This window comes from Ursus arctos, unplaced genomic scaffold, assembly GCF_023065955.2.
Source record: "Ursus arctos isolate Adak ecotype North America unplaced genomic scaffold, UrsArc2.0 scaffold_1, whole genome shotgun sequence".
Lineage (NCBI taxonomy): Eukaryota > Metazoa > Chordata > Mammalia > Carnivora > Ursidae > Ursus > Ursus arctos.
Window position 1 is genome coordinate 68,967,470 of NW_026622763.1, and position 22,398 is coordinate 68,989,867.

Sequence of the window (22,398 nt, forward strand, 5' to 3'; positions counted from 1 at the left end):
TTTGACAGAGATAGAGATAGCCAGCGAGAGAGGGAACACAAGCAGGGGGAGCGGGAGAGGAAGAAGCAGGCTTCCAGCAGAGGAGCCCGATGTGGGGCTCGATCCCAGAATGCCGGGATCACGCCCTGAGCAGAAGGCAGACGCTTAACGAGTGAGCCACCCAGGCACCCCGGAATCTAAAATATCTTTTTTAAAAAGTCATGTTTATAGTATTAGAGAGTAGACAATGGTTGCCAAGGGTCTGTAAAGTGGGGGAAATAGGAACAGATTGGTACAAAGGTGCAAACTTTTAGTTATAAGATGAATAAAATCTGAGGATCTATTGCATAACATGGTGACTATAGTTGATAATCTATTATGTAATTGAAATTTGCCTAGAGAGTAGATCTTCGGGGGGTGCCATTAAAAAAAAGTATGTGAGGTGATTGATGTATTAATTAACTCAATAGAGGAAATCCTTCACAATGTGTACATATATCAAATTACCATAATGTACACTTTAAGTATATTACAATTTTATTTGTCAGTTATACCTCAATAAAGCTGAAAAAAGTCAGAATTTTCTATTGAAATTTCAAGGAATGTTGATTTAATTATTTAATCAAATTAAACTAATCCTCCATCAGGTAGATTTTCTTTAATTTATAGATGACAAGTTAAAAGATAATAGATGCAATTCAGTTAAAATTTATGAAATTATTAAAACTTTTTTAGCATGTTATAATTTCATTTTTGAGAAACATTTTTAAAAGTCTACTGAATAAGGTAGGCTCCATTCAAATTTTCCTAATGACAATTATCTAAATTTATTTTTAGTACGGTTACTTTATTTTTTTATTTTTTAATTTAAATTCAATTAACATATAATGTATTATTTTTTTCATAAGTATAGGTCTGTGATTCATCAATCTTATATGATACCCAATGCTCATTACAACACATACCTTCCCCAAGATACTTTAAACAAATATGAAAACCAATGTTTATAGTCTGTGTGTGTATAGCATACATATATATATACACACACACATATATGTGTATGTAATACATAGATAGTATATATTTAATAATATGCATGTGTGTATATGTAATATACATAAACTGCATAAATATATTTAAATACATTACATATGTATATATCCATTATTATATGATTATTTTATAAATTCAATAGGGAGATAAATGGGAATGCATCAGGAATAAAAAGTAGTATTTTTTCTCAAAATTTAGATACTAAACTCTAATAAGGCTTTGGAAATGCATGTGATTTTACATCAAAGAAAATATAAAAATATATAAAACATTTTATTCATCAGTTAATAGTGCACCTAAATTCAATGAACCAAATATATTTGTTTGGGAATCTGCTTTTTGGGTTATGCGTGATTTAAATATATTTTAAGTAATTTTAATTTTACCATCAATGATATAATGGATACTTGTAAAATATTTTTAAAAATATGTGCACACAATTTGAAAAGTAGAATTACCCCTTTGTATTGTCACATCCTACATTTGATAGAATTATGAATACTGTTATGCACATTCTTTTTTATATGATAGTACTTCAAATCTGATTTTAGAAAACTAAGAAAAGATAATTTGACCAATATAACATTGAACATTATTATAATTTGGAATTACACAGTTTCATTTTTTTCAACCTCAAAATCGTGTTGCAAAAAATTGAACAATTTGAAAAGCCCTGTGATCATTATATCTTTTTTTGTGTAATTCATGTTAAAAATACTTGTTAATGAATTCAGGACCAAGTGCATATAATCACAGAGCACAAATTAAGACTTCTATTATCATTAATGGAAGTAAACACACAAATCAGGAGAAAATGGATCCTTATATTCTGAACTTTGAAGTTTATATGAGAAATAAATTAACCATAAAATTAGAATGCAGGCAGCTTCTAAAGAAATAGTCTTAAAGGTATTCTAAAGTACTTAAAAGGCAATATTTCCTTAGGAATTTAAGCAGAGACACATAAGTTGAACAAGAGAATTTGAAAAATTGGGCAAGATTTAGATTCCCATTAAAATTAACCTTTGCTTAAGTTTCTTGGAAAGTGAATTGAACTCACTGTAATTGCTACTATACTATAATTAAAAGAATAGACAAATCCTCCATTTACCCCCTAGTCACCAAAAACCTAGATATACATTGGTACTCTTTCCAAAGTGACTATCATCATGATTACTCTCCCAGAGAGGGAAAAAAAGGAATTATTTTGAAGAACATGGGGAGTAATATAAAAGAAAGTAGATTAAAAATGCAGACAAATGTACATGTTTAAAATTTTTAAATTTTTAATCAGGAGGAAGGTTTTTATTATGCAGTCTTTAAAATTTTAATGTAGAGATAAATGTATATAGGAATGTGTGAAATTCAGATATTGTGTTTCACAAAATATTTAGAAAAGAAGGATCATGTAGAAGGATAAGATCCTAAGAATATGTGAACATTAACCTCTTCTGGAATGACAATGTGAAAACAGAAATCTTAGCATGAGCCATGAACCATTGTCAAGATTTGATTGCAAAATGTAAGACCACGACCTAAAAGGCTGACTATAATAAGTATATAGATATATGTTGTAATTCATGTCTAACCTAGACTCTTATCTCTATTAAAAGTCAGAAATATTTTAAGACCTTTTTCTAATTTAAATTTCTTCCATATATCATTTTAATTTGACCTAGAAAACTAAGGTATACTTTAATTTCAAAACAGCTATGTTCGAGGTTTGCTAGATCAAATTTGAACCACTCAGTTCACCAATGTACCTAGGATAACCGCTGAAATACTTATAACAGAAGATATAGTTAAACAGCTGATAGTGTAAAAACAGAAAGAAATCATTTAAAAATTTATTTAATCCAGAAAAAGGAAAGAAGGAAAGAATAAAAAAATAAATAAAAATGATAGCAATGTTGTAGATATAAAACCAAAAGTTTTACTTTATCATAGCAATTTTTAGAAACAACTTAATTTTTAAATTTAAAAATTTTTAAAGATTTTATTTATTTGACACAGAGAGAGAGAGGGAGCACAAGCAGGGGGGAGCAGCAGGCAGAGGGACAGGGAGAAGCAGGGTCCCTGGTGAGCAGAGAGCCCGATGTGGGGCTTGATCCCAGAACCCTGGGATCATGACCTGAGCCAAAGGCAGACCCTCAACTGACTGAGCCTCCCAGGTGCCCCAAATTAAAAATTTTTAAAAACAGATTGAGGTTAATAGCAAAATTGAGAGGAAGATACAGAGATTTACCATATATCCCCTGCCTCCACACATGCATAATGAGTTTCATTATTAACAGCCCAAACAGAGCATTACATATATTACAATTGATAAACCTGCATTGACACCCAAGTCCATATTATACATTATGGCTCTCCCTTGGTGCTGTCCATTCTGTGGGTTTAGACAAATATATAATGACATGTATCCACCGTTATAGTGCCATACAGAATATTTTCACTGCCTTTAAGATCCTCTGTGTTCCACCTGTTCCTCCCTCCCCACTCCCACAACTCCTGTTAACTAATTACTGACTTCATAGTTTTGCCTTTTCCAGAAGGTTGTAGGGGTGGAATCATATAATATGTAGCCTTCTCAGATTGGCTTCTTTCTTTTAATAATATGCACAATTGCTTCTTTCACTTAGTAATTTGAAATTAAGTTTTCTTTACGTCTTATCATGGCTTGATAGCTTTCTCTCTCTCTCTCTCAGTGCTGAATAATACCCCATTGTCTAGATTTACTCATTCACCTATTGCAGTACATTTTTATTGTTTCCCAGTCTTAGCAAATGTAAATAAAGCTGTTATAAGTAAGTGTGTGCAGGTTTTAAGGTGGAATACCAAGGAGAACAATTGCTGGATCATATGATAAAAGTATGTTTAGTTTTATAAGAGATCACCAGATGGTCTTTCAAAATTGCTTTACCATGTTGTGTTTCCAGTAGCAATGAGTGAACGTCCCTGTTGCTCCAACTTCTCATCAGCATTTGTTATTGCAAGTGTTCTGAATTTAGGCCATTTTAATAGATATGGAATGGAAACTCCTTTTTGTTCTAATTTGACATATCATGTGGGGCATCTTTTCGTATGTTTATTTGTCATCTTTGGTAAAGTGTTTGTTAAGGACTTTGACCCATCATTAACTGGGTTGTTTTCTTATTATTAAATTTTAAGAGATTTTGTATATTTTGGATAATGATCCTTTATCAGTTGTGTCTTTGCAAATATTTTGTCCCACTCAGTGGCTTGTCTTCTCATTCTCTTGACATTGTCTTTTGCAGAGTAGATATTTTCAGTTTCACTGAAGTCCAGCTCATCATTCTTTCTTACATGGATTGCATTTTGATGCTGTATTTGGAAAAGACATTACAATACCCAAGACCATCTTGGTTTTCTCCTGTGTTATATTCCAGAAGTTGTATGGGTTTACATTTTACATTTAGGTCCATGATGCATTTTGAGTTATTTTTTTGTGAAGTGTGTAAGATCTGTGTCTAGATTTATTATTATTATTATTATTATTATTATTAGAAAGAGAGCATGCAAATGCACGAGTTTGGGAAGGGGCAGAGGGACAGAGAGAGAGAGAATCTCCAACAGACTCCCTGCTGAGTGCAGAGCCTGACTCAGGGCTCAATTCCATGACCCCAAGATCATGAACTAAGCTGAAATCAAGAATTGGATGCTTAACTGACTGAGCCACCCATGTGCCCCTCTTTCACTGTATATTTTCTATTAATTTACTTAATGGTTACCCTTGGGTTTCTTAACTTAAAAATTTTAGTTTTATATTAACACTAGTTTAATTTCAATAGTTTATAGAAACTTTTTACTGGTACACCTCTTTCTCTACCCTTTACACCTTTGTGTTATTATTTTAATACACATTTTATCTTTATATATTATAAGCCCATCAATACAGCTTTATAATTTTTGCTTATTAAAACTGTATTTTAAGTCAAATAGGAGAACAAGAGTCACAAAAAATACATGAGTGCAGTCTTTTATACTCACCTATATAGTTACCTTTACCAGTGTTTTTTTAAATTAAAAATTTTTTTTATTTCTTCAAAAATCTTGAGGTGCTATCTAGAGTCTTTTCATTTCATCTCAAAGGGCTCCTTTTTTGTTTTGTTTTGTTTTTTTGTATGGTTACTCTGCTAGTGACAAAATATCTCCATTTTTGTTTATTTGGGAATGTCTTAATTTTTCCTCATGTTTGAAGGCTAGGTTTTCTAGATACAGAATTCTTTTTCTTTTTTTTAAAGATTTTATTTAGTTGAGAGAGAAAGAGAGAGAGAACAAGCAGGAGGAGCACAGGCTAAGGGAGAAGCAGACTCCCTGGTGAGTAGGTAGCCCAATGTGGGGCTTGATCCCAGGACCCTGAGATCATGACCTGAGCTGAAGGCAGACGCTTAACCAACTGAGCCACCCAGATGTCCCTTGGATATAGAATTCTTAATTGATAGTATTTTTCTTTTAGCACTTTGGATGTGTCACCACAAAGCTTTCTGGCCTCATGATTTCTGACAAGAAGTCAGCTGTAAATCTTATACAGGATCCTTCATACTACAATGATAGTTTTTCTGCATTTGAAATTTTTTTGTTTGTTTATATCTTTCAGGGTTTTGATTATGAAGTTTCTTGGTAGGCATCTCTGAATTTCTTCTATCTGGAGTTCATTAAACCTCTTAGATATACAGATAAATTTTTTAAAATCAAATTTGGAATGGATGTAGACATAAGTTCTTAAAATATTTTTTCTGCATCTTTTATTTTCTCTTCTCTCCTCTGGACCTTCCATTATGCATCTATTGATCAGTTTGTTGGTTTATCTCAGATCGCTAATAATCTATTTTTTTTTTTTTACCTATTCTTTTTTATTTCTTTTCCTCAGACTGAAAAAATATTGACCTATCTTTGTATTTACTAGTTCATCATTCTATCAAGTCTGTTGTCGAACCCCTCCAATGAATTTTTTTTCAGTTATTTTTCTTACTGACTCCAGAATTCCTATTTGAGCAGTTTATTAATTTATCTCTTTTTTTTTGCATTGTATATTTGATGAGATGTCATTTTCACACTTGCCACTAGTTTATTAGACATAATTTCCTTTAGTTTGAATATATTTAAGCTACCTGATTTCAGATCTTTGTCTAATAAGCAACATTTTTACTTTGTCATGGAGAGTTTCTTTTGACTGCTTTATCATATTTTTCTGTGCATGAGCCATTTATTACTGTTTCTTTTTGTGTCTTATAACTGTTTTCATTGGAATCTAGACATTTAAAATAACATAGCATGGGAACTATTAAAATCAGTCCATTCTTTGGTTTGTTGTTGCTGGTTATTATTAGTATTGATGTTTGTTTATTTTGTGACTTTCCTGGACTACTTTTATAAAATCTATATTTTTTATTATATGTGACCACTGAAGCTCCTCCTCAGTTAGGTTAATAGTCAGTTAATGACTGTACAGAGATTTCCTCTTATACATTGTTCCATCCTCTGTTGAGGCATTCTGTTTGTATGTGGGGGCACATCCTCACTGATCTTATAGTTTATAGTTCTGTCTTAGCCTTTACTTCCTGCTTTCCTGGGATCTCGAAGTAAGCCAGAGGTAAAAGATTAGACACTTCTCACGATTTTCCTGAGTATGCACCTTTACCTGTACATGAATATAATGTTCTAGATCCCCAGACACATGTCAGAGGTTTCTAAAGTCCTACATGGACATCTCACTTCCAATATTTTCTTCTTAAGATTTTTGGTAAGCCTCTTATTTCCCCAACTGATATTGCAGCCTAGAATAGCTGCAATGTAAACAGCTACTGCTTTTTTTTCCCCCATAAATGTTTTGTGGGGAATGTTTTTTCTCACTAAGTGAACTCTGAGTTAGGTCAAGTAAAGAAAAACCTTGTGAATGAGGTTTTTCAGGAAGCTGCTAAACAGGTCAAATAGTGACAATTCTCTGAGGATAGGGCCTTAGGGGAGCTTTGAGCCAATTTTTTTTTTGCCCTCTAGTGGCCCTCAGGTTGCTGGTTTTCATACCTACCATGGTTGTGAGGTTGCTGGTTTCAAAGCTACCGGACAGCTAAGGAGAGGGAAATGGGAATAGAGCGAGCAAAATATCACAAGTCTCACTTTCTTTTAAAAACCAAGGTTCAGTCAATTTCTTATATAAGCCCTCCTTGTATTGTTGTAAGTCTTTGGTTAAGACTCAGAGTTGCATAAAAAGTTGATTTTTAGAATATTTGCCAATGTTCTCAGTGCTTTTATGGATGAATAATTTATGGAAGTTCTTATTCTGCCATTCTTACTAAGTGATTCTTCTGTAAGAGATACTGGAAGAGCAAGGTTAATATCCTCTAAACTACGTGTTTGCATGTACTAAATCACCATTTTAAAGCTTTGTGAAAATAGCATAGTTGATGGAATAATTGATAGCAACATAGCAAGAAAGGATTATAAATAGCATGTCTAGAATAAAGAAGAATAAAGGGCAACCACACCCTAGTTCTCTGAAATTATTAGATGGTGCTAAGTGATCATTGGCTCTTCTGGCTCTCACTGAAGAAGAATGAGATTAGAAAATGAGGTTAGGAGAGTAAGAGGGGACAGGAGCCATGAGAATGGCTATTTAACAAAAAAATATCCTACCTAGAATGGCAGAGTTGGCTGCTGCTGTGTAAGAAGGTCCTTGTAACAGAGGGGTAGAGGGAGAAGCTGACCACTACTTCAACAAACCTTTCAAAACATCTTGAAGAAACCTCGGCTTTCACAGCTATACCAACTGCCACAGTGGATCCTGACTCCAGACCGAGTCAGATTGAGGAAAAAGAAAATCCTTGTTCCTATTTCCCATTCATGTTTCTGCCCCCTAACTCTGAAGGGCATAATGTAAGCCTTGAAAATAACGGAAGAGATATCCTATTGCTAGACATATCCTCTTTCTTGTTTATACTCCCCCTGTGCACCCCCAGCACCCCCAATAGGGCACTAAAACCTTCTTTGGAAGAGGGACTTTGAAGCTCTTTCAGAAATACGAGAGCAGCAGTTTAAAATGAAGTGATTTCTATTTTAATAACTAAATGTAACCACAGATTTAAGAAACTGCTCAGATATTGCTTACAACAGAGAAGGGTGAAAGTAGTGATTAGAAGAAAAATAAAATCACTTCATGTATTTGTTCTACAAAACTAAGAACTTTTACATAACACAAATACAGAAATAAAGAAGAAAAACATTTTAGGAGTAACTTTTCTATCATTAATATTCTGTTTTCAATGATATTTTCCAATTTATGCAAGTGAAAATTATTTAAGGTCCATTCATATTGTGTGATATTTATGAATTTAGACATATTGCAGGGAATTGTATGGGACTCTTTTTAACTTTAGAGAATAATGTTTTAACTTTCATGTATAGTCCTTTTTAAAACATTCTGGTAAGACTTTTTGATTAAAAAAAATTGGGAGTACCTCTGAGGAGAGAATGCCACTTAAAGTTTTTTTTTTTTTCTTTGAATTTTTAAATGGGCAGTTTATCTCTGGAAATATCCGTATGGGTATTGGTCACAATTTTCACAAAGCCTGAACCACTGGATGTTGCACTTTTGAAATTCAGCTTTTACATGCATGGGAAACTTAACTGAGTTCGTACATAAATTATCAGGGATACATCATCAGGGATTAACTTAAAACGTAAACAAGTATTTTCATTATTTCATGATAATAGGAATATTTATTATTGAAATTTCTATTTTATCATTTACAAGTAGCAAAAATATTGTTTAGGCTAAAACCTTTTTTTCCAATACAGCATTAAGATAAAAATCAATCCAAATTAGGCATTGAAATGTCACTTTTAGGGTAAATTTATTAGTTAAAAATAATTCTCTTATTTGACACAAATTATTTGTAAGTGGGAATTTGAACCAAATCAAGCAGTATTTGAATTGTCAACATTAATTGTGATTACCTATTGCTTTTGTTGTGAATGGGAAAGAAAGCTGGCTGTGTTTTGCTTTAATCTGACCTTCACATGAAGTATTAAAGGAAGTTTACCTTTTACTAATTTCAGGTGTTTCAAGCTGTGGTTAAGAGCTGACCAGCAAAAGAAAATTGATTTTGGTGGCATTTAATTTACCTAAATTCAATAGTGTTGTCCTTTTAAAAAATAGAATATTTTGTTCTAAGAAATATATTGAAAGTTATTAAATCTTTAAAATAGTGTTTGCTTGTATACCGTTCATGTGTGTGTGTGAGGGGGGCATAGTTGTGAATAAGCTAAAGTAAAGCAGAAAAATGAAAAAGGCAGATTCTCAGATATGCTTCATATTCACTTTTTGGAAGAGCATAGGGAGACTAATAGCTTCCCTAAATCTAATAGAAAAAGATAAAGGGGGTATATGTGTGTGTGTGTGTGTGTGTGTGTGTGTGTGTGTATCAATGTAAATAGGTATATATTTGTTAGGCAGATTATGAATGCAATTGTGACTTGAGTTTTTAGGAAGCATATTGCATGTATAGCATTTGGAATTTTTGATAACTATGTTTGAATAAAATTTTCCTTTTAAATCAAAAAGTTATATTTCAGAGATTGAGGGGGTTTGGATATACTAGATCACCTACTCCCAGTTATTTCACTGCATAGAAAAATGGAAATTAAGTGACTCCAAATTTTTCACTGGAGTCCAATGTGAAATGATAGATGTTACTGTTAATATTTAAATATGATTATAATTATTGAACAGTTATTTGAGGCAAGTTTCAAACATGGTCTCAAATTTCCTGACTCTCCTTCCACCAAGAGTTGAAGTCTGTATACCCTCCCCTTGGATCTGAGCAGACTTAGTAGAGCAGAGGTGGGGCCCAGCAATCTGTATATTAACAGGCTTTCTAACTGGATGCTTGAGAAACACTGCCATAGATTAGTGTTGATGGTGTAGGGTGAGGTGATATCATGTGGCTTCTAAGTTCAGCTCATATAAATCCTTATATTTTCTAACTGATTGACTTGAAATGTTTGCTCTTTGGACAATTCCTTTGGGATTTCCCTCTTGCAACCCACTACCCTACCATTAAAATGCCACAGATATATAGAGGTTACAGATCAGTGGTCTAGTAGGTAGTCTTTGCTGAGTCTTGCTTTTTAGTCATCCTGGCTCATGTATCAGATGTGAATGAAGAAGGCTGTAGAGGATTCCATTTTCCAACTCTCATAAGCATCACCAAAATGCTCAAAGCTTCTTAGTTGAGGCCCCAGATATTATGAAGCAGAAATTAGTCACCCTTGCTATATTCTGTTCAAATTTCTGACTCCGAATCTGCATAGCATAATAAAATAGTTTTTCTTTATACCACTGATTTTGAGGATGGTTTGTTATATAGTGATAGGTGGAATGTTAATCTAAAAAGTCATCATATTAAGGTCATAGTTTATATATTTTTTTAATGATTTTTTATTATGTTAGTCACCATACAGTACATCCCCGGTTTCCGATGTGAGGGTCGATGATTCATTAATTGTGTATAACACCCAGTGCACCATGCAAAACGTGCCCTCCTTACTACCCATCACCGGTCTATCCCATTCCCCCACTCCCCTCCCCTCTGAGGCCCTCAGTTTGTTTCTCAGAGTCCATAGTCTCTCATGTTTCATTCCCCCTTCTGATTACCCCCCCTTTCTTTATCCCTTTCTTCCCCTACCGATCTTCCTAGTTATGTTCCATAGATGAGAGAAATCATATGATACTTGTCTTTCTCTGCTTGACTTATTTCACTTAGCATTATCTCCTCCAGTGCCGTCCATGTTGTAGCAAATGTTGAGAACTCGTTCATTCTGATAGCTGAGTAATATTCCATTGTATATATGGACCACAACTTCTTAATCCAGTCATCTGTTGTAGGGCATCTCGGCTCCTTCTATGATTTAGCTATTGTGGACATTGCTACTATGAACATTGGGGTGCATATGGCCCTTCTCTTCACTACGTCTGTGTCTTTGGGGTAAACACCCAGTAATGCAATGGCTGGATCATAGGGTAGCTCAATTTTTAACTTTTTAAGGGACCTCCACACTGTTTTCCAGAGTGGCTGTACCAACTTGCATTCCCACCAACAATGTAGGAGGGATCCCCTTTCTCCACATCCTCTCCAACAATTGTTGTTTCTTGCCTTGTCAATTTTTGCCATTCTAACTGGCGTAAGGTGGTATCTCAGTGTGGTTTTGATTTGAATTTCCTTGATGGCTAATGATTTTGAACATTTTTTCATGTGTCTGTTAGCCATTCGTATGTCTTCATTGGAAAAGTGTCTGTTCATATCTTCTGCCCATTTTTTGATTTGTTTATTTGTTTCTCGTGTATTGAGTTTGAGAAGTTCTTTGTAGATCTTGGATACCAGTCCTTTATCTGTAGTGTCATTTGCAAATATATTCTCCCATTCCGTGGGCTGCCTCTTAGTTTTTCTGACTGTTTCCTTGGCTGTGCAGAAACTTTTAATCTTGATGAAGTCCCATAAATTCATTTTATCTTTTGTTTCTCTTACCTTTGGGGATGTATCATGAAAAAGGTTGCTTTGGCCAATGTCGTAGAGGTTGCTGCCTATGTTCTCCTCTAGGATTTTGATGGATTCCTGTCTCACATCGAGGGCTTTCATCCATTTGGAGTTTATTTTTGTGTATGGTGTGAGATAGTGGTCAAGTTTCATTCTTTTGCATGTAGCTGTCCAATTTTCCCAGCACCACTTATTGAAGAGACTTTTTCCCACCGGATGTTTTTTCCTGCTTTATCAAATATTAGTTGCCCAAAGAGTCGAGGGTCCATTTCTGGGCTCTCTATTCTGTTCCATTGGTCTATGTGTCTGTTTTTGTGCCAGTACCATGCTGTCTTTGTGATCACAGCTTTGTAGTACAGCTCGAAATCCGGCATTGTGATGCCCCCAGCTTTGTTTTTCCTTTTCAACAGTTCCTTGGAGATTCAGGGCCTTTTCTGTTTCCATACAAATTTAAGGACTATTTGTTCCAGTTCTTTGAAAAATGTCCTCGGTATTTTGATCGGGATAGCATTGAAAGTGTAGATTGCTCTGGGTAGCATGGACATTTTAACTATGTTAATTCTTCCGATCCATGAGCATGGAATATCTTTCCATCTTTTTATGTCTTCCTCAATGTCTTTCAAGAGTGATTTATAGTTTCTAGAATATAGGTCCTTTACGTCTCTGGTTAAGTTAATTCCAAGGTAACGTATGGTTTTTGGTGCTATTGTAAATGGGATGGATTCCCTAATTTCTCTTTCTTTGGTCTCGTTATTCGTGTATAGAAATGCAACTGATTTCTGAGCATTGATTTTGTATCCCGCCACGTTACTGAATTGCTGTATAACTTCTAATAGTTTGGGAGTGGATTCTTTTGGGTTTTCCATATAGAGTATCATGTCATCTGCGAAGAGAGACATTTTGACTTCTTCTTTGCCGATTTGAATACCTTTGATCCCTTTTTGTCGTCTTATTGCTGTTGCAAGGACTTCTAGTACTATGTTGAATAATAGTGGCGAGAGTGGGCATCCTTGTCGAGTTCCTGATCTTAAGGGAAAGGCTTCCAGCTTTTCCCCATTGAGAATAATATTTGCAGTAGGCTTTTCATAGATGGCTTTTATGAGATTGAGAAATGTTCCTTCTATTCCTATACTCTGAAGGGTTTTAATCAGGAAAGGATGCTGTATTTTGTCAAATGCTTTTTCAGCATCAATTGAGAGGATCATATGGTTCCTGAGTCTTTTCTTGTTGATATGATGTATCACGCTGATTGAATTGCGAATATTGAACCACGCTTGCATCCCAGGTATGAATCCCACTTGATCGTGATGGATAATCCTTTTAATGTACTGTTGGATTCTATTAGCAAGTATCTTGTTGAGGATTTTGGTGTCCATATTCATTAGGGAGATAGGTCTGTAATTCTCCTTTTTGAGGGGGTCTTTGCCTGGTTTGGGGATCAAGGTAATATTGGCTCATAGAATGAGTTTGGTAGCTTTCCTTCTGTTTCTATTTTTTGAAATAGCTTTAGGAGAATAGGTATTATTTCTTCTTTGAATGTTTGGTAGAATTCCCCAGGAAAACCGTCCGGGCCTGGAGTTTTGTTATTTGGAAGGTTGTTTATCACTGACTCAATTTCTTCATAATTAATTGGCCTGTTTAAGAAATCAATTTCTTCCGGTTTCAATCTTGGTAGTTTATAGGTTTCCAGGAAGGATTCCATCTCTTCCAGATTGCTTAGTTTATTGGCATATAGCTGTTGATAAAAATTTCTAATAATCCTTCTAATTTCAATGGTGTTCGTCGTGACCTCTCCTTTTTCATTCATAATTTTAATAATCTGGGTCCTTTCTCCTTTCTTTTGGATAAGTGTTGCCAGTGGTCTGTCAATTTTATTGATTCTCTCAAAGAACCAGCTGCTAGTCCTGTTGATCTGCTCTACTGTACTTCTGGTTTCTGCTTGATTGATTTCAGCTCTAATTTTGGTCAACTGCTTCCTCGTGCATGGATTAAGCCTGTCCCTCTGTTGCTGTTCCAGCTTCTTGAGGTGAGAATATAAAAACTGCATTTTAGATTTTTCTATTCTTTTGAGTGAGGCTTGGATGGCTATGTATTTCCCCTTAGGACTGCCTTTGCAGTATCCCATAGGTTTTGGACTGTTGTATTTTCATTCTCATTGGTCTCCATAAATTGTTTAATTTGATTTTTGATTTCCTGGTTTATCGAGTCATTTCTGAGCAGGATGGTTCTTAGTCTCCAAGTGTTTGAGTTTCTTCCAAATTTTTCCTTGTGGTTGAGTTCCAATTTCAGAGCGTTGTGGTCTGAGAATATGCAGGGGATAATATCAATCTTTTGGTATCGGTTGAGACCTGTTTTGTGTCCCAGAACATGGTCTATTCTTGAGAATGTTCCATGGGCATTAGAATAGAATGAGTATTCTTTGGTTCTGGGGTGTAGTGTTCTATATATATCTATGAGGTCCAACTCGTCGAGTATGGCATTCAAAGCCTTTGATTCTTTGCTTAGTTTTTGCCAGGGTGTTCTGTCTATTTCTGATAGTGGAGTGTTGAGGTCCCCTACTATTAATGTATTTTTATTTGTATGTCTCTTTATTCTGGTTAAGAGTTGGCTTGTGTATCTTGCTGCTCCCCTGCTGGGGGCATATATATTTATAATTGTCATATCCACTTGTTGAATACTTCCCTTAAGAATAATATAGTGCCCTTCTGCGTCTCTAACTATAGTCTGTAGTTTAAAATCCAATTTATCTGATATGAGAATTGCTACCCCAGCTTTCTTTTGAGGTCCATTTGCGTGAAAGATGGTACTCCATCCCCTTACTCTCAGTCTGAATGCATCTTTGGGTTTGAAATGAGTCTCTTGTAGACAGCAAATGGATGGGTCATTTCTTTTTATCCAATCTGCAACCCTGTGGTGTTTTATGGGAGCATTTAAGCCATTAACATTAAGACTGAGTACTGAGAGATATGATTTTAATGATGCCATGTTGCCAGTAAAGTCTTTGTTTGTATTGACTGTGACTTTCTGTTCTGTATCACTCTTGGGGCCTTTTTACTTTTATAGAACCCCCCGTAATATCTCCTGTAGGGCTGGTTTCGTGGTTACGAAATTGGTTAGTGACTGGCGATTCTGAAATGTCTTTATTTCTCCATCAATTCTGAATGACAGCCTTGCTGGATAAAGGATCCTTGGCTGCATGTTTTTCTCTGAAAGAGCTTTAAATATGCTGCCCCAACCCTTTCTCTCATTCCAGGTCTGTGTAGACAGGTCTGACGTAATTCTGATGCCTTTTCCTTGGTACGTGAGAAATTTCTTTGCCCTGGCCGCTTTCAATTCTGTATCCTTGGATCTAATATTTGCAAGTTGCACTATGACGTGACGTGGTGTAGGTTTGTCGTGGTTGAGCTTGGGAGGGGTCCTCTCTGCCTCTTGGACTCGAATGTTTGTTTCCCTCGCTAGATTAGGGAAGTTTTTAGCTACAATTTGTTCAAATATCTCTTCTAGACCTCTGTTTTTCTCCACCCCCTCGGGGATGCCGATGATTCTAACATTGGACCGTTTCATTGAGTCAGTAATCTCCCGTAACATACATTCGTGGGCTTGGATTTTTTTAAGAGCAGCTTCTATTTTGTTTTTTTCCTCTATTAACCCATCCTCCAATTCACTAACCTGTTCCTCTGCTTCTGTGACCCTGGCCGTCAGAACCTCTAGTTTTGCCTGCATTTGGCTCATAGAATTTTTAATTTCTGTCAGATTCGCTCTCATTTCTGTCCTTAGGGATTCTATATTCTCAGTAACCTTTTCGTTAATAGTTTTTTCAATTCTACTCATCATTTTGACCATCGTTACTCTGAATTCCATTTCTGATACTTTGGTTACATCCATATCCATTATTTCTGTGGCAGAGGCCACAGACTCACTGTCTTTTTTTTGCTGGGGGGGGGGGGCTTCTCCTTCTTGTCATTCTGATGAGGAGAGGTTGCGGGGTTGTCCAGAGCCCAAATTATTGACTGGGTCCCAGGCCGTGCCCCTTGTTTTTTAGGGATCTTAGGGATGTGTGCTTCTTCTTTAAAGATTTTATTTATTTATTTATTTATGTGGCAGCCAAACAGCGAGAGAGGGAACAGAAGCAGGGGAGTGGGAGAGGAAGAAGCAGGCTCCCAGAGGAGGAGCCCGATGAGGGACTCCTTTCCGGAACGCTGGGATCACGCCCTAAGCTGAAGACAGGCGCTCCATGGCTGCGCCACCCAGGCGCCCGGGTTGTGGGCTTCTTGATTTTTCAGACTGCCTTCTGGGGGAGGGGCCTGCCACGCCGATACTCAGGCAACCCTGTTTGGGTAGAGTCTCCGTAGTCCCCTGCGAGGGGGGATGGGGATGGGCACTCTCTGAGCCGGTATTTCCAGGCTTTTGTTCTCTGGCGGCTTTCCCTGGTGGTTTGCTGTGCCTCTTCTGAGAGAGCAGCAGCGGCCGAATTTCAGCCTCTGTCACAGAACAGAAGGATTGTGGCCTGTTTTCTACTAATGTTCTGGCCACTTTAACTCTGTTTCTGTTGGTGCTGCTCAACCCTGCAGCGTCCTGGGATGTGTGCCCCACACCCGGCGCCCCAGCCCTCACTTCCAGGGCCGGCGCATCTCTGTCCTTTTTGTTTCTAACGCCGCCAGCCGCCAGCTGCCAGCCACCCCGCGCGCGCGCTCCCGGATCTCCCGGTCTCAGTCTGGATCTAGTGAGCGCACCGGGATTCCGGTGTTCCGCGAGATGCCTGGTGGTGCACGCACCTGGCTCATGGTCTCAGTCTGCTGTTTTGTGGGTGCCCTCTGCGAGCCCCCCCCCCCCCCCCCCCCCGCTTCCTGGGCAAGTGGCTACTGCTTCCGGCGCCCGAACGCGGCGGCTCCCTCCCCCTTCCGTTTATCTTCCCATATCTGTGCACGGTTTCATGGCTCCCCGCTTCGTACCTCAGTACTCAGTGCTGGAGATGTTCATTTGTAGAGATCCAGATGCATCTTCCTGCATCTCAGGCTGGTTCCGTGGTTGTTTAGGCTGGTCTGGTACCTATCCAGCTCGACTCGGGGGACCGGCTGAAAAAGGTGTCTCCTACTCCTCCGCCATCTTAACTCTCCCATAGTTTATATTTTTTAAGCACTTATTATGTGTCATGGTCTTGATAAAAATTTTTTATCATTATCACTGGCAAAGATAACAGTAAGACAAAGTACAACATATGAGTCTCAGAAGACTCACTATACTTCTTTTTTCTTTTAAATGTATATAGCAATCAGTCATACTTGTGGTCCAATAACTAAGAGATGAATGAGAAAAAAATATGTATGTGGGTGCTTCCAGTTTGGGGAGAAAAACAGATGATAGTATTGAGTTATAGAACTAATTAAGTAGAAATTTAGTTGATGATGTTGAAAGAGGTTGTGCAGACAAGACTAGATCAGTGATACATTTGTGTTAATAAGAAATAGAAATTTGGAAAGTAACAATGTTTTTCTAAGAGGAATAGAAAAATAAAAGGGCTGTCAGACCCTCACGTTTATAAAGAAAAAGGACCAGTAGGAAAAGAGAAGTTAAAATTGAGTAAAAAATGTGTTTACTAAAGTATCTTTTCCAATTATTAGGTATAATATGTAAAAAATATTAGAATGATTTGTATATCTTCTAGGTTAATTAGGAATTAGGGTAGGAGTCACTGAGGAAATTTTCCCCCCAACTTTCCTATTCAATATGACACTGAACTGGTGAAAGCATCTGAAAATATAGGATATTATTTCAAGCATTGAACCTGAGTGCCAGTATTACTAATTTTGGGGCCAATGCAGCTAAACTGTGAAAAATCTTCAGCAATATCAACCCACTTGAAAAATTTATTAAACACTGAAGATGAGTCAACTTGTAGATTTAATTGACAAAGTGCTAATACTCACCTAGAATGACACAGATTTCAAAACATAAACAACAACAACAAAAAAAGGGTTTTGAATAATAATGCTGGGAGATAGTATAACTTGGAGTTTCCAGGCATGAGGTTGAGAATTAACAATGCCTGGAGCACAAGCTGTTTTCGGTGTAGCACCATCCTCTTTAAAATAGGACTGATGACAGTATCTATATTTATAGGAATTTTTACAATTACAAAATGAGACGATAGGTGTAAAGCATTTAGAATGCCATCAGGCATTTATTAGCACTCAACACATAATAGCCATTATTGCTTTTTACCCTGGTTTTTCTGCCTTCTTTATATACATTCCTTCATCTTAATTCTCATAAAAATTTTATTAAAAAGATATTAATTTATCCCCACTTAGTGACAAGGAAACAGTATATTTAAACTTAAATATATATCCTAAAGTTAAACAGCTGACAGTTCATCATACAATTCAAATCATTGTACTTCAGTATTCAATAGGAGTGTTTTATGTATACTTCTCATTTTGTCACACAAAATATTATAAAGATGTACACTCACTAGTCAATACTCAATAAAATTATTATTTTTATTGCTTGAACAAGGACATTCTTAAGTGAAAATGGTTTTTTGTCTCCTGTGAGTACATAGAGGTAAAAATATATATAATGCCTACTAGTACAAAGTGTGACACTGCTTTCATTTAGGTAATACGTCAGCAGTTTTATCCACTTTGACTTCTTGGGTGTATAGTCAGAAGTGGAATAGCTGAATAATACAGTAATTTTATTTTGAATTTTTCAAGTAACTGCAATTTTTCACAGTGGCTATACCATTTGGATTCCCATCAGCAGTACACAAGTGTTTCCATTTCTTTGTATCTATCCCAGAGAATGACCTATGTACACTTGAGAAGACTGTGTATTCTGTTGTTGGACAGAGTGTTCTGTATATATTTATTTGATCTAGTTTGTTTATTGTATTCTTCAAGTCCCCTATTTCTTTACTTATATTTGTTTTTCTATCCATTATTGAGAGTGATGTATTGATGTCTGCTATTATTATTGTTGAAATGTCTACTTCTCCCTTCAATTCTGTCCATTTTTGCTTAATATATTTTGATGGTCTCTTATTAGATACATAAATGTTATAGCTGTTATATCTTTTTGCTGTATCAAAACTTTTACTAATATATAATCTACTTCCTGTCTCTTGTAATTTTTTAATTTAAAGTCTATTTTTCCTGATATTGGAATAACTTTTCTTGCTCTCTTTTGGCTACTATTTTCACTGAGTATCTTTTTTTCTCCCTTTTCTTTTTAACCTATTTGTATCTTTGGATCCAAAGTGAGTATTTTGTAGACACCAGATAGTTGGGTTACTTTTTAAAATCATTCTTCCAATCTCTACCTTTTGATTGGAGAATTTAAACCATTTGTATTTATAGTAATTACTAATATGGAGGGATTATTTTCAATTTGCTACTTGTATTCTATATGCTTTATAGATTTTTTTTGGTCTCTAATGCATTACTGTCTTTCTTTTTGTTCAATTGAGTTTTTCTAGCAGAATGTTTTCATTTTTTTCTTATTTCCTTTTGTGCATATTCTATAGCTATTTTCCTTGTGGTTACCTGGGGTTTACAGTTAACATCCTAAAGTTAAAACACACTAATGTGAATTTATACCAGTTTAACTTCAATAACATAAACATTCTGCTTCTATAGAGCTCCATCCCCATCTCCATTTACTTATTGCTGTCACAAAATTTCATCTTTATATATTTTATGTACAAAAACAGAGTAGTAATTGTTTTTATGTATTATTTCCTAAGAGGAAAAAGGAAAAAAATGGAGTTGTAAACCAAAATTAAAATACTAGGTTTTTGTTTTTTAATTGTCCACTTACTTTTATCCCAGATCTTTTTATCTTCCCACAGCTTTAAGTCACTCTTTATTATCCTTTCATTTTAACTTGAAGGACTCCCTTCAACATTTCTTGCATGACAGAGCTAGTGGTAATAAATTCCTTTAACACTTGTTTATCTGAGAATATCTTAATTTCTCCCTACTACTTGAAGGACAGTTTGCCAGATAGAGGGTTTTTGGTCGATAGTATTTTTTTTCCCTTCAGCACTTGAATATATCAACCCATTGCCTTCGGACATGCAAGGTTTTTGATGAGGAATATGATAAATATCTTACATGGGATCCCTTGTATGGGATGACATGCTTCTTTCTTTTTAAATTATCTCTTTGTTGTTGGCTTTTCACATATAATGTGTGTTGGTATGGGTTTCTTTGAGTTTAATTTGCTTAGGGTCTATTGAGCTTTTGGATGTTTATATTCATGTATTTTCTCAAATTTGGGAAGCTTGGGGCCATTCTTTCTTCAAGTGATCTCTCTGCCCCTTTTTCTCTCTCCTCTGGGACTCCCACAATACAGATATTGGTCCATTTTATGTTATCATAAAAGTCCCTTAGGCTCTGTTCACTTACCTTCAGTCTTTTTTCTTGTTTTTCAGACTTCATAATTTCAATTGTCCTATCTTCAAATTCACTAATTCTTTTTCTGCTTGTCTACATCTAATTTTGAATCCCTCTAGTGAATTTTTAATTTCAATAGCATATATTTCAGCTCCAGAATTTCTTTTCAGTTCCTTTTTGTGTATCTATCTCCTTATGATATTTTCATTTTATTCATACATTTTCCTGGCTCCACATCTTCTTTTAGTCCTTTGAGTATACAGTGTATTAAATATGTGTATATAAAACACATCATCTGACATTTCTCAGGGATAGTTTCTCTTTTTATTTATTTTTCCTTGTATTGGCACTACTTTCCTATTTCTTTGTATGCCTTGTGATTTGTTTGCTGAAACTAAACATTTGAATTTTATAATATGATAATTCCAAAGATCAGATTCTTCATTTTCCTAAGGTTTCCTCTTTTATATATATATATACATATAAGCCTGAGGTATATACATACTTAAGGCCTTCTAGGTCTTTTCTAACTTATGTGTTGATGATAATTTTAAAAATTTTCCTATGTATGTAGTTGCTTTTGGATGTCCTGCTCTTAAATGTCTGGCTCCCAAAAGGGAGAAAAAGAAAAATGAATGGTGAAGATAAGGATTTGGCCCTTTAAATTCTCTGGAAGATGCTTCGGTCAACAAGATGCTTGTAACAATGGCTTCCCGCCTCTGTGCCTGTGTCTCCATGATAAGAAGCAGCAATTCGTGATCAGAACAAAGATCCTTGATATTTGGAAGACAAGATCCTTATTAGACACCTTGACTCCTGCAAGCTGTGTGCAACTACTCCAATAATGAAATAATCAATCAGTAATCAAAAATCTTTCAACAAAGAAAAGCTGAGGACCAGATGGCTTCCTTGGTGAATTCTATCAAAATTTCAAAGAAAAATTAATACCAACCCTTCTATAAAATGGAAGAGAGAACATTCCCAAACTCATTTTATGATGCAGCATCACCCTGATTCTAAAACCAGTCAATGATAACACTTGTTTAAAAAAAAAAGAGAGAGAGAGAGAGAGAGAAAAGAAAAGTACAGGCCTGATGAACATGGATGCAAACATCCTCAATAGAAATCCTAGGAAAGCAAATTCAACAGCAGGTTAAAAGGATCATACATCAAGAGCAAGGGGTATTATCCCTAGGATGCAGGAATGGTTTAACATATGAAAATTAATCAATGGGATAAAGCACATTAACAGAGTTAAGGGGAAAACCACATGATCATCTCAATAAAGAAAAAAAAAGTATTTGACAAAATTGAATTTCTTTCATAAGGAAAAAAAATTATAAGATAGGTATGGAAGGAACTTCCCAACACGATAAAGGCCATTTATGAAAACTACATGGGTCGAGTCATAATTGGTGGGGAAAAGCTTTTCCTTTAAGATATGGACAAGACAAGGATGTCTACTTTTATCACTGCTATTTAGCATAGTATTGGAAGTCCTAGCCAGAGAAGTCAGGCAAGAAAAGGAAATAAAATGTATCCAAATCTAAAGAGAAGAAATAAAATTATTTCTGATTACAGATGGCATAATTATATATATAGAAAATTCTAAAGACTTCACAAAATAGATGAATTTAATAAGGGATTCGGTAATCAATATACAAAATCAACATACAAAAAACAACATTTCTATATTAAGGAAACATATCAAGATGAAAATTAATCCTACATACATTAGCAACAAAAAGAACAAAATACTTAGAAATTAACTTAACCAAAGAGGTGAAAAACTTGTATGGTGAAAATTACAAAACATTGGTGAAGAATATTTAAAAAGCACAAACAAATTGAAAGATATTCTATATTCTGAATCATAAAAATTAATATTGTTAAAATGTTTACATGGCCCAAAGCAATCTACAGATTCAATGAAATCCCTATCAAAATCCCAATGACATTTTTTTTTACTGAAAGGAAAAAGAATCTTAAAATTTATATAAAACCACAAGACCCCAAATAGCCAAAAAATCTTGAGCAAGATGAGCAAAGATTGAGGTATCACACTTCCTGATTTCAAATTATATTTCAAAGCTGTAGTAATCAAAACAATATGGTACTGGCATAAAAACAGATCTACAGACTGATGAAACAGAATCGAGAAACAGAAGTAAACCCACACATTTATGGCCAACTGATCTTCAACCAGGGTACCTAGAACACACAAAGGGGGAAGAATAGTCTTACCAATAAATGTGTTGGGACAACTGGATATCCACATGCAAAAGAACGAAACTAGAACCCTATCTCACGCTCTACTTCAAAATGGATTGAAGACTTAAACATAGGACCAGACACTGTAAAATTCCTAGGAAAAAAAAATCAGACAAACTTTCTTAATATTGGTCTTGGTAATA